Raw genomic sequence first — 13,759 nt, forward strand, 5'->3', positions numbered from 1 at the left:
CTTGTCCGGTCATCGAGAGGGAGAAGTCCAGGATGAAGCCCAGGTTCCGAACGTGGTCCGTTGGCTTGGGAGTGGTGCCCAGGGCAGGGGGCCACCAGGAGACGTACCAGGCAGAGGGCGATGATCCCAGGATGAGGACTTCCGTCTTGTCTGAGTTCAGTTTCAGGCGGCTGTTCTTCATCCACTCAGCTTAGCTGTTTTTGCTGACTTAGCTTGGATGAAGGTCTATACATGGGAAAAGGGCTGTTTTTCGACATCTCTAGACATACAACGTATCCCCAGTCTGTACAGTGAGTGCTAAGCCACCAAGGTTATCATAACGCATAACTGATTGCTAGTCTGGTAGGGGATTTTGGGTACTAAGGTGAGTTTTGGCACACCCTAATTCACTGACCAAGTCTCTGTGCACAGTTCTGTGTTTGCGCAGAATCCCTGTTACATGGCGCCGCCAACGAGTGTGGTCTTATTGTGAGACACTTGAGTAGTGCTTATATTAGTGTACAACCCCCTCACTATCGTTTCCGGTTGATGGTAGTGGCGGATAAAAAACCTACCTATATTAACATAGGTTGTTTCAAGCTTGTTACTTCTCAAAGGTTTCTTCCTTGAATTACAACCCAGTTGTGCATTTTAGTATTGTCTTGTACGTCTCTATTACTGTTCCGATATGGCTGCGGTTGATATCCCGGCTCTCAGTCGTGTTGCTGTGCATAATCATTTGCAGGAATACCTTGTCTCTCTTAAGGGACAGGTGGTAATTTTTGTTGTCTCTGCTGACGAGGCGTACCCGTTTGAGTTGTACTACTCATGTGTCACATTTCCCGCAGTGGATGCTGTTTCTGGTGTTTATCACTCGTATACCCCGGCTGATGCTCCTGCAGTGTACGCTCCATATCGGATGGTAGAAATTCCAATTTCTATTTGGCAGCATGTCGTTTGGTTTAATGGCGCCCTCCCACGCGTTGTTACAGCGGTCAGACAAGGACCGGTGTCCATTCCAAGAGCTACTTGGCCTGTGTTGGCGGCTTACACTCAGCATCCCCAGGCAGGTGTTTTGACAGCCGTTCAATTGCGACCCCTGTATGCTTCTTCGGTTGCAGTTATCAGGGGTCTGGTTCACTACATTTCACGCAACCTCCAGAGTGCAGCCCCGGCTGGTGCAGCACATCCAGTTAGCGGTTACGGACTCAAACTTATTCCCGTCATGGTTAATGTGGTCATTGGCAAGCATCCCCAGGATAAGGAAGAAATGCCGTTTTGGCTTGCCGAGAAATTTGACCAACTGGAAGCAGTGTTCCCAAATACTAGTCCTGTTGAGAAACACAGGATTCTCACCGTGAGTTTGCAGAAAGACTTAGTGGCTGACGTAACTGAGTGTACAACTTGGGGGGTGATTTTTGCAGCAGTCTACACTCAGTGCTTTGGCACCCCATCAATGAATGTTTTGCCTACTGTGATCAAGCGTGTTCAGGATGAGCACGGACCAGAGGCAGCTGTGGAGTTGGGAATGCGCCTCATGGGAACGTTTGATATGGTACGTGATTTCGTCCTTGCTAATGTCAAGGGGAATGTTGTAAGTTTCCAGGTCTCTAATGCTCTGCGCGAGGTACCCGACGCCGACAATTATTGTTGAAAAAAAAACAGTTGATGGACAGAATGCAGAACAATGTCATACATTCACCCCAGTACAGAGATCTGGGCCTAAATCCATCGCTTTTTTTGCTCACCATGCCATTCCAATTTGAACCCAGCCATATGCAAATCAGTCTTGACTCTGTGTGCCCCATGGGAATAGTCCAGCCCAAACTGCCAAGCCAGGTTCTCCCTGGACTGGAAACAAGCATCCAAGGACTGATTTCAGGCTTTCAGCCCTCATCAGCCTGGATAGCTTGATTCCAGTGGCATGGAGAGCACGGGACTCTAGTCTGAGAATACCCGTCCCACTCGGGGTGACAAATGCAAAAAAAACTGCTGTTGGACAGAATGCAGAACAATTTCATACATTCACCCCAGTACAGAGATCTGGGACTAAATCCATCGTTTTTTTGCTCACCATGCCATTCCAGTTTGAACCCAGCCATATGCAAATCAGTCTTGACCTTGTGCCCCATGGGAACAGTCCAGCCCGAACTGCCAAGCCAGGTTCTCCCTGGACTGGAAACAAGCATCCAAGGACCTGTTTACTGGCTTGTCCGTGTAACACATTCTAGACACAACAATTTGGCAGCTGCAAGCCAAAGTAGGATTCTGGCGCCTTTATCATAGCACACTTGCCAAGAATTGCACACACTTGGAAGATTCCAGGCATGCAGAGCGACTAACCGATCCTAATGTAATTTACACTTACTGAGCGGACAGTTAAATGGGGTCCCCCTAATATAAATCCAGAAAGCTTCTATATTTTTATAATACATAGTTCCTAGATAGGGAGGGTGTTTTAAATAGGTGCTTTTATCACCTGTTTGCACTATCATTGTAACATGATTCCTCCTTTTGAATTTTATGGAATTGTAACCATGCTGTCCGTATTATTATTATCCATATGTATGCTGATGTTGATTAAAATACTGCGCTTGAGATCACGTTGTTAAAATAAATATTTTAACCTTACTGTGTCTCTATTTTACTCCCGTTGTTGACTGGTATGAACGTATAACACAAGAGTGTTCTCACTTCCCACCATTCCTGAGATGGTTCTAAGTCGTTTGTTCTAGGTGTTCTAATGATTGGTTTCTTTGCTATAGGACGAAGAGCTAATGTGACACTGATTGCTAGTCTGGTAGGGGATTTTGGGTACTAAGGTGAGTTTTGGCACACCCTAATTCACTGATGTCCCAAGTCTCTGTGCATAGTTCTGTGGTTGCACAGAATCCCTGCTACAGGGGATCTGCACACACTGTCAGTTGGACAGGAGGTTGTGGGATCTGCGCCAGGCAGTCTGTCACATGGCACATTAGTTATGTGTCACCCTTGTGAAGTCCTGGTTCGCCGGGCATCTGACCAAAGGGTAGCGTCCCTAGGTTGGGGAGCCAGGTTCAGGTGTTTGCCTGTCCTGGACGGCAGGGCAGCCGTAATCAGTGTCCTGGCTGGTTTACCTTCTAGGGGTACCCCTGTGAACACAGGTGGGGCTCACCTTAAGTGAAGAGACCCTGTGTTTCCCAGAAGGGGTGGTGTAGGCCTAGCCGGGATCTTTAGGGTCCTTGGCTGAGAGTGGTAGTACTACCCTGAGAGCAAGTGGGGCCCATCTTAAGTGAAGGGACCCTGTTCTACAGTGAGAAGGTGCAGAACTTTGGAAGGGGTGCAGAGGGAGGGAGTACCTTGCCTCTGACCCCGGTGCATCCGGTGAATGTGGATCCCAGGTGGTAGACCAGTTGATGGAGAGAGGTCCTGAACTGGTGGGAGAGTTGTGTTCTGGTGTGTGCTTCCCCTGGGAGGGTGCAGAACCCCAGAAGTAGAGGTAGGGTGAGGAGCCACTTTGCCCGTGACCTCTGGTCAGCCTGAGTGTGCCAGACCCTAGGTTGAAGGATCAGTGGTAGTTGGGAACTACACTGAGAAGGAGAGTTGAGAATGGCTATTGAATGACAGGGTTTACCACCCCCTCCCCCACTCCGTGGATTGGCAAGGACCAGTAGTATCTGGGTGGCCTAGGGCCTGGTCCTGGCTGTGGACAACTAGGGAGTACCAGTGGCATAGACTAGTTGGGCCTGAGTTTTTTTTAGATGGAACCACGTGGCGTAGAACCGGAGGGTGTCCCTGCAGTGCATGTATGCGTCCGTGTTCTATCACCCCAAGCAGGGAAGCCCATCACGGTGGTGATTGGTCTGCCCTGCGTATTGGCTGGAAGGGGGTTGTGTTGGACTTGGCCCTTTTGGCAGGCTCACCCCTGAACTTTTTGCCTTTAAATGTGACCTGATGTTTGTTGTTTTTGGCCTCTGCCCACTTTAGCACTGTGGCCCAGTGTGAAGTGCATCCGCTCTCTGAGTGCGTGCGGTGAGATTGGCCTGCCCTCCCAGAGGAATGCATGGGGGATATGTGTGTCCATGGTAATTCCTGGTATGAGAGGAGTACAGGGGCAAGTTTGGTATGTGCGAACTCGTGAGAATAAATGCTGTGCAATAGTGTGTGCAGATTTATTGTGACTAGTGGAGAAGTGCCACTTTTAGAAGTTGGCATTTCTGTGTGCAGTGTGTCTGCCTGCCTGATGTGAATTGCATGTCTGGCTTGTGATTGACAGGGGCTGGCTGGTGTGGTTGGCTCAAGGAGCCAGGATGGGTCTGCCCGGTGGTGAATAGGGAGATCTGCATGTAGATGGGAGGGAGGAGTTGCACCTGGGACCTGAATAGGCTGTGCCTTCCCTCCACAATGCTGGCTCCACCTCCTGTGGTGCGTCTGATGTCCCTGGCCTGTCCTGTGAATAGAAGTGGGGAGCTGAGAAAAACAAAGTGCTCCTGAACCAGTTGTATCTGGTTCTCCCCTTGCCCTACAGTTGTAGATAAAGGAAAATGTGATATAAATATAGGGGCTGTGACCCCATGATGTTGTTCTCTTTTTGAATCCTGACAGGGGTGGGGGCTTGCTGCTGGTGGGGCCCAGGAGGGACCGCCATGTGGGCTGCTTCCTGTGTGCTGGCCCCTGTGCCCTACATTGCCCCCTTGAAGCCTTCAGGACTGCTGGGACCTGTTGCTCTTCATTTTTGCTTGTGCCATGGCTTGCTACAGCCTTCCAGCGCCTGAGGAGCGCTTTATTCTGCTTTTAACCACCTGCATGCTGGTGACGGCCCCCATCCGTCATGCACTATGGCACTCATGTGCTGATGACAGCTGGGGGCCGTCATAAACCCGCCCACTCGCAATTTTGCCGCACAGGCGCAGAATCGCGGCAGCATGCAAGGGGTTAAACTTGCCCAGCTGAGGGAGAGCGTGGGCGTCGCAGCGCCAAGCTGCCTCTCGCCTGGAGGGAATCCACAGCGTAGGGATTCCCCCAAAATTGCTGGGGCTTTGTGGGTGTCCACCCCACATGGCCGCTCTCTACCTGTTTAAGAATTGCCGGTGCCCACTCCGCTTATGGTGCTATCTTTACAGCAGGTTCCCACCCCGCTCCTACATTTATTTTTTGAGGGAGCCTACCCCTCTTGCCGCCGAGAGAATCACTGCTGCGGCCCTAGCTGAAAACTGGAAGTCAGGCAGTCCCGCCCGTGACGTGGGCGGGGCCTGCAACCAAGCTGGAAGAGGCCGACGTGAGTTCGTGATGCGGGGCTCCCATGCTCGAGGGAGAGCCTCGTGGTAGCAGCCAAAGCACAGGGAGAGTCCCTGGGAAGAGGGGGGTCTCTCCTTGTGACCCCACGTGTTGCTGCACGGTCTATTGCAGAAGCGGTGACACGGGACTCCCGTGAATGACGAGAGATAGCCCTGCAGCGCACTGACCGGAAGAGTCTCACCGCAGAGAGGAGACCCTCGACAGCAAAGAGCCCAGGTGAGTGGGGCTCGCAGTCAATGGTGTCTGGCAGAGGCACCCGGTCAGAGCGGCCCCGTTTGTGCATTGGGCTGCTCCAACATGGCAACATTTGTTTCAAGAGCCCCGTGGGGGCCCTGAGGTCCCGTGGGCCTGTTGTTCCCCAAGAGCCAGCGCGCTCCAACGTTTGGAGGTGCTAATTATCTTCAGAGACTGTGTGTAGCTCCATCGATGGCCATAATTGTCATAGGCTGGCCCAGAGGGGCCCATGCTTTTCCTGTGTGGGCACATTTATCTTCAGGAGCCATTGAGCTCCATGGGGGCATCATTTGTCTGAAGATCCCTGTGTGGCTCCACTGTTTGGCGCCATTACTTCCAGAGCCTGTGTGGCTCCCACTTGAGCATATGTGCTTTTAGGGCCAATGAGAGCCCATGCCCCATTTGATTAGTTAGACTGTGCAGCAATTAGTGCCAGCTGCACCGTTTAGGTGCACAGTTCTTTGGGGGCATATCTTGTGAAGTTAGGAGTGAGATGCACTCCTTTGCCTTACACTTTCCCAGCTGCCCAGCAAGTAGTGGCAGCAGCTACGTTTAGGTTTGCGCAGTGGCGCACCCTTGACTTTCGCTGCTTAGGCAGCAGCTCTGACTTTGTGGAAATAGGGCATTTTAGCCCCCTTATTGGATGGCCAGTTGGCCAGGGGACGGGTAGATTGATAGGGCGCCAGGCCCTAATGTGATTTATGTGCTAATGTGATATGGTGCTCGGAAATGTAATGCATTTAGTATGTTTTACGCACCCTGTTTTATACCTCTAAATATGGTTTATGATTATGAGGTTGTTTTGCACATCATGGTTTATGCTAGTGAGATTATGTTTCACTGTGTGATGTATGCCCCTAATGTGAATTATGCTGACCGTCCTGACTCCGTCAGTTGCGGTCGCTCCCCTCGCTCCCCTCGCTCCCTGGCTCCTGCTGAGATCGTAGCGCTTCATCTGTTACACTGATTGGTGCTGGTATCGTAGCACATCATTTACGCTATTGTCTTTGCATATTGTAGCGCTTACTGGTGCTGGTATCGTAGCGCTTCATTGACGCTATTGTCTTTGCATATTGTAGCGCTTGTGTGCCAGCGTAGCGCTTTTACAGGTCGCATTGTGTTTCTTTGTTGTGACTGTGCCTGATTGTGCCTGCGCCCCTGCCCACCCCAACCTCGTCCGGTCTCCTTTCATTATTGCTGCCATCTTGTTGTTGTTGTGCCTTCCAGCCCGCCCCTCCACCCCGCTCCCGCCTCCCAGCTGACCCTCCCTCCCACAGGAAAGGTTAGGTCGATCTCGTTGACCACAGTGCTGTGCCTGTCCTGACTCCGTCAGTAGCGGTCGCTCCCCTCGCTCCCCTCGCTCCCTGGCTCCTGCTTAGATCGTAGCGCTTCATCTGTTACACTGATTGGTGCTGGTATCATAGCGCTTCATTTACGCTATTGTCTTTGCATACTGTAGCGCTTACTGGTGCTGGTATCGTAGCTCTTCATTGACGCTATTGTCTTTGCATATTGTAGCGCTTGTGTGCCAGCGTAGCGCTTTTACAGGTCGCATTGTGTTTCTTTGTTGTGACTGTGCCTGATTGTGCCTGCGCCCCTGCCCACCCCAACCTCGTCCGGTCTCCTTTCTTTATTGCTGCCATCTTGTTGTTGTTGTGCCTTCCTGCCCGCCCCTCCAACCCGCTCCTGCCTCCCAGTTGACCCTCCCTCGCCCCTCCCCCTCCACTATCCATTTATGACAGATGCTTTTGCGCGCAGCGTTCACGCGCAGCGAACGCGCCCCATGCGTGCCGAAGGTGCACCAAAGGTAAGCCTGTCTACGCCCGTCTGCGCCTGGACCGCGCCCAGCGCCAGACCCCCTGGTCCTCGCAAATCCCGCTCCACCGCATAGCATATGACGCCGCAACCCTCTCAGCCCTTAACCCCGGGCGCACACAACAATGCTACCAAGCTGCCCCAGGACACACCCATGGACCCTTCACCTGCCACTCTTGCAAATTCGACTGCATCAGGACCCACACCACACCCACAAAGCCCAAACAGAGCTCCAACACCAACCTTCTAAAGTGCATCCTACTCAACACCCGCTCGGTCCACAGACACTCCCTTGAACTCTGGAACCTACTCGACACCACCTTACCGGACGTCGCCTTCCTTACAGAAACCTGGATGAACGCCTCTTCAGCACCCGACATCACCATAGCCATTCCGGACGGCTACAAGATCATCCGAAAAGACTGCATCAACCAAACAGGAGGAGGCATCGCCATCGTCCATAAGAACACCATCCGCATCACAACCAGCTCCGATGATAACCTTGCGAACGCCAAACACCTCCACTTTCAGATCCACACCAACCCCAAGACCACACTCAGAGGCACCCTCAACTACAGACCACCAGGACCCCGCACACAATTCAGTGGAGACATCATTGACTTCATCAGCCCTCACGTCCTCACCTCCGAGAACTACATTCTATTAGGAGACCTCAACTTTCATTTGGAAAAGAAAAACGACAGCAACACCACCTCCCTTCTGGACAACCTGAACAATCTCGGACTCAAACAACTTGTCGACACCCCCACCCACCTTGCCGGACACACGCTCGACCCTATCTTCACCTCCAGCAAGCACATCTCCTTCGACCACACCACAGCCCTTCACTGGACGGACCACAGCTGCGTTCATTTCAGTTACAAAAAGACCATGACCCACAACCCCCCACATCCTATTCCTCGAAGAAACTGGAACAAAATCACCACCGACCAGATCTTCACTTCGCTCCAACAAAACCCCCCTGTCATATCATCGAACCCAAACCAAGCAGCCACCAACCTCACACAATGGATCACCCACAGCGCCGACGTACTAGCACCCCTGAAGAACCATCCTATCAAACAAAGTAGCAAAAATGCCCCCTGGTTCAACGTTGACCTCAAGAAATCCAAGAAAATCTGTCGAACTCACGAGAAAGCCTGGAGAAAAAACCCAACCTCTGACAACCTGGCCACCTTCAAGAACGCCACCCGCAAACACCACCAACTGATCCGATCCACCAAGAAATCAGCATTCAAGGACCGACTTGACAACAATGCCCATAACAGCAAGGAACTATTCAACATCGTCAAAGAATTTACCAACCCCACTGCCGGCACCAACGACATCACTCCATCCCAAGAACTCTGCAACTCTCTATCCTCATTCTTCTACAACAAAATCGCCGATATACACAACAGCTTCGAAAACCAGTCCGAAGACCAGTCCCCCCCACCCACCTCCGAACCAAAACCGCACTCGAACAACCTGTGCGCCTGGAACCCAATCACCACCGAAGACACCATCCGCCTTATGAACTCCATCGACTCAGGATCACCAACCGACCCATGCCCCCACCACATTTTCAACAAAGCAAACTCCATCATTGCACCCCATCTCCGGGATGTCATCAACTGTTCCTTCAACTCCGCTACCTTCCCGGAAAGCTGGAAACGTGCCGAACTCAGCGCCCTTCTGAAGAATCCCACAGCAGACCCCACTGAACTTAAGAACTACCGCCCCATTTTGCTCCTCCCATTCCCTGCCAAAGTCATTGAGAAAGCCGTCAACAGTCAACTCGCCACCTTCCTTGAATCCAACAAATCCCTCGACCCTTCACAGTCCGGCTTCCGAGCCAAACACATTACCGAAACCGCCCTCATCGTAGCAACAGACGACATTAGAACTCTACTAGACAACGGTGAAACAGTTCCCCTTATCCTACTCGACCTCTCCGCAGCCTTCGACACAGTCTGTCATAGCACCCTCATACAACGCCTCAGCAACATCGGAATACATGGGAAAGCTTTAGATTGGATCATCTCGTTCCTCACCGGAAGAACCCAGAGAGTCCGTCTCCCCCCTTTTAGGTTAGAGGCCACCGAAGTCATCTGCGGCGTACCACAAGGATCATCTCTCAGTCCCACCTTCTTCAACGTATACATGAGCCCCCTCGCATCAATAGCACGCCAACACAACCTCAACATCATCTCCTACGCAGACAACACTCAGCTGATCCTATCCCTCATCAAAGACCCATACACCGCCAAAACCAACCTACACGAAGGGATGAAAGACATAGCCGAATGGATGAAGAACAGCCGCCTAAAACTGAACTCGGACAAAACGGAAGTCCTCATCTTAGGATCTTCCCCCTCCGCCTGGGACGACTCTTGGTGGCCAACCGCACCCAGACCTACGGACCATGCACGTAACCTTGGCTTCATTCTGGACTCCTCCCTCTTGATGATCAGACAAGCCAACGCAGTCTCAACGCAGTCTCATCATCTTGCTTCAGCATCCTCCGCATTCTCAAAAAAATCTTACGTTGGATCCCCAACGAAACAAGAAAGACAGTCACCCACGCACTGGTCACCAGCCGACTGGATTACGGAAACACACTTTACGCTGGAACCACAGCCAAACTACAGAAAAAACTCCAACGAATCCAAAACGCCTCTGCCAGACTCATATTGGACATTCCTCGGCAAGCTCACATATCTGACCACCTCAAAGACCTCCATTGGCTATGGGTGAGTAGTGCGGTATACAAATTCCCGAATTTGAACTTGCTTAGGAGGTTAGGGTCTAATGTGTTGAGACTTGAGAGATGATTGCATAAGGTGTTTATGCTGGTGAGGTTGGCGCAGAATGTAATTCGCGCCTGATGTGAGACTGTGCATAATGTAGTTTATGTGACAGGCTGATGTTAAGTACAGTGGTTACCAGTGTTTACTGGTTGTACGTTTATGATCTGTTTTACTTTTACCAAGTTAATGTGTTGTAAGAATACAAAGGCTATTTTTTTTATTATATATTTTTTTATATAACCGTGTGTGGAGTTCCTGTTGTAGTGTGCTTGGGATGTTGTTGCTGTATGTTTGTCGAAATGCTTTACACATGGCCTCCGGAATAAGCCTGACTGCTCGTGCCAAGCTACCAAGGGGGTAAGCAGGAGTTATCTTTGGCGTGTAACTCCCAAGCTCTGACTTGAGTGGTGATCTCTGCCTGGCTTTGGTGCAAGCCTTAGCCAGAGATCACATTTCTAACACACCCCAACTTAAAACTGGTGCACCGCACCTGTTACACCAACAAATCAATAAAGCGAATAACAACGCAAATGATATTTTTTTTTATTGAAACTGATTTCACAGACCCTAAATGCTCTGCTTCCTCTTTTGAACCTACTGCCACCTTATGCTTCTAACTCAGTATTTTCTTTGAAGAAAAAATACTGAGCAAGCTTATGGCCTCACAAGCCAAAAAACTAGGTAATAGCATACACCACCTTATGCCACTGCCTCAGGTGAATCTTATGCAATTCCCTTCACCACCAGTGGATGAAGTGGACTGCCTGATTTCCAAAAGTAGATCGGGCTTGGCCCGGACCCTCTCCTCCCTCAAGTTATGTGCCTTATAGGGGACTGCTAGGAACAATCTTCCATGAACTCTTCACCATTTCTTGACAATTGGGGATTGTATCCTCTGTATGGAAAAAAGCTACATTTACTCCTCCTGGTAATAATAAACAAAAGCAGATCCTAACATCTTAGCAAATTTCAGAACTATTTCCATGCTCCCGGAGCCTCCAGAATTATCAAAAAAGTTGGTACTACTCTACTTATACAGTTCATAGAATGCAATATTCTCTTACACCCCTCTCAGTCTGGTTTTAGGGCCCTTCACTGTAAGGATTCTGCTAAAAAATCACACACTCCCTCTGGATGCTGGTAAAAATTCCGCACTGATGTTATTAGATCTCTCTGCAGCGTTTGACATGATCACACATGAAATCTTGCTTCATTGGCTCACGCAGATTGGAGTAGAGGGAAAGGCCTGGACCTGGCTGAGGTCTTTCCTAGAGGACAGGGAACATACAGACTGGCTTATTCCACACTACTCTGATGCCCAATAATGTAAATATGGAGTGCCTCAGGGCTTGACCCTGAGACCCACACTCTTTAATATTTATATGACACTGCTGACATATCTGATTTTCTCCTTTGGCATCTCTGTTGTCTCCTATGCAGATGACAGGCAATTGCTACTGATTTACAACAACAATGACCCCGAGAAAAAAATAATTTTACTGCTTGAGCAGTAATGTGATGGCTGAAGGCCAATACCCTGCAAAGCAATCCCAAGAAAACAGAGGTCTTGTTATTTGGTAGATACCCTCTGCCCGGCTCGTCCGAGGCTTGGCCTGCCAATTGTACTGAACCTCCTCCCCCGCTCAAAGCAACAAGGAACTTAGGAGTCCTTAACGGTCCTAACCTATTGATCAAGTTTCAAATCTCAGCTGTTGTCAAAACCTTATGCTGAATTTGCAGGCTGTCAAGAAATTCCTTAAAGTCATGCCTTGGGATGCCCAGAAAACGGTGGTACTGGCTTTGATTTTATCAAGACTCGACTAAGCTAACATCTTATACCGAGGCATACCAGAATACTGAAACTCCAAAAGGGAACAGATAATTTGGCGTTCGTCTTCTGTTCAACCTTTCTAAAAATACCTTGATATCCCACTACTGTAGCCAGCTACACTGGCTTCCAGTGATACATAGAATCATTTTTAAAGGACTGACTGTGGCACATGCAGCCTTCAACAGGACCAGCCCTAAAATGTACCGAACAAACTGACCCCTACCACAAATATAGGCCCCTGAGATCTCAGTCAGCCCATTTGCTATGCATTCCTCATACCAGAAGAAAGAAATCGGGCAGTTCAGCCTGCGCAATATTAGCAGCCAAACACTGGAATTAACTCCTGGGTGCACTTAGAGTTATCACTGATACTGAAAGCTTTTGCAAACAATTGAAAACACACTTGTTCAAAGAATAAATTGGGTTCCCATATCTTCCCTATTCGCCTAGTACAGGGACACTCTAGTAGTAGCCGTGTGCTTTGCAAATTCCGATATTCATTCATTCATTCAATGGACTGATACCATTAGCTATTGTTCTCAGTAGGGAGGGGATTTTGTGATTGTTGATTAAACTAAACCATAGGCACACATGCGTTGTCATACAGCTTGGAATACTGCAACATTTTCTAGACCATGACAGTGAAGATTATTTGGAGGGTGGGGTCAGACATGCCCTTCATTTGCAGCGGTCTTTATTTAAAAGACACGGACTCTGGTCAACGTATTTTTTGACCAACCAAGAGAATAAGATCCCCTCTGCTGCATATGTTACTAATTACAGTGATAAAGAGATGAAAAAGAGAAATAGCGGCTCATACCAGAGCTATTCCAGTAGGTGTCTTCTACATATGTAACACATTTTGGGCCCGATGTAGGTAGCCAAATACCGGTTGGCAATGGCCAAAATTATCGAATTTCAGCCGTTACTCACCGGTATTGGGCATGTGAGATGTAGGAGGCCAAAAAAGACCTATTCGGTAAACACGAATCGATAAATTTACTGATTCGGAATTTACCGAATTATTATTTACCGAATCGGTAAATAAGAAATGGTAAAAAATGAGAATAGAGATGTAGGTAACTTCTAAAATACTGAATTTCATGAAATTCGGTATTTAAGAGTCGATAGTTACCAGGGATTGAAAGCAGGTGGTAACCAGGTGCAGGCTATAAAAAAGGCCCCAAAATGCAACAGTGTGACCATAATGGCGGCATTCTACTTGATAGCAAGGCGGCTACGGCTACAGGCAGCAGGAGAGAGGGTCTGGAGATGGGGGGAGCAAGTCTACAGACAGCGGATAACGCTCTTCCAACTCACTGAGGCAGAGATCTTGCAAAGGTACAGGCTACACCCCCGCCCCCACACCATCCTGGACTTGATTAGGGACCGGCACTCACTCCTGGAGCACCCAACACCAAGGGCGCACGCCATCCCACCCCATGTGTAGGTGCTCTGTAGCCTACACCTGCTTGCATCTGGGAGTTACCAGGGGGTAATAGCTGCGGTAAGTGGGGTGTCCCAGAGCTGCCTATCCCGTTTCTTCCGGAAGTTCCTAGAGGCCATGATGCAGAGAATGCATCATTACATCAGCTTCCCTGACATACATGCGGAACTGCTAAATACCAAGACTGACTTCTATTAACTGGCACAGTTCCCACACGTCATCTGCTGTATTAATGGCACACACATCCCAAAATGCCCACCTGCTGCCACAGAATCCATTTACAGAAACAGAAAGTCAACCCACGCTATCACTGTGCAGGTAATCTGTGATCCGGCCAACATTATCACAGACATTGTGGCTAAATTC

This window comes from Lissotriton vulgaris, chromosome 4_1, assembly GCF_964263255.1.
Source record: "Lissotriton vulgaris chromosome 4_1, aLisVul1.2, whole genome shotgun sequence".
In the NCBI taxonomy this organism is placed as follows: Eukaryota; Metazoa; Chordata; class Amphibia; order Caudata; family Salamandridae; genus Lissotriton; species Lissotriton vulgaris.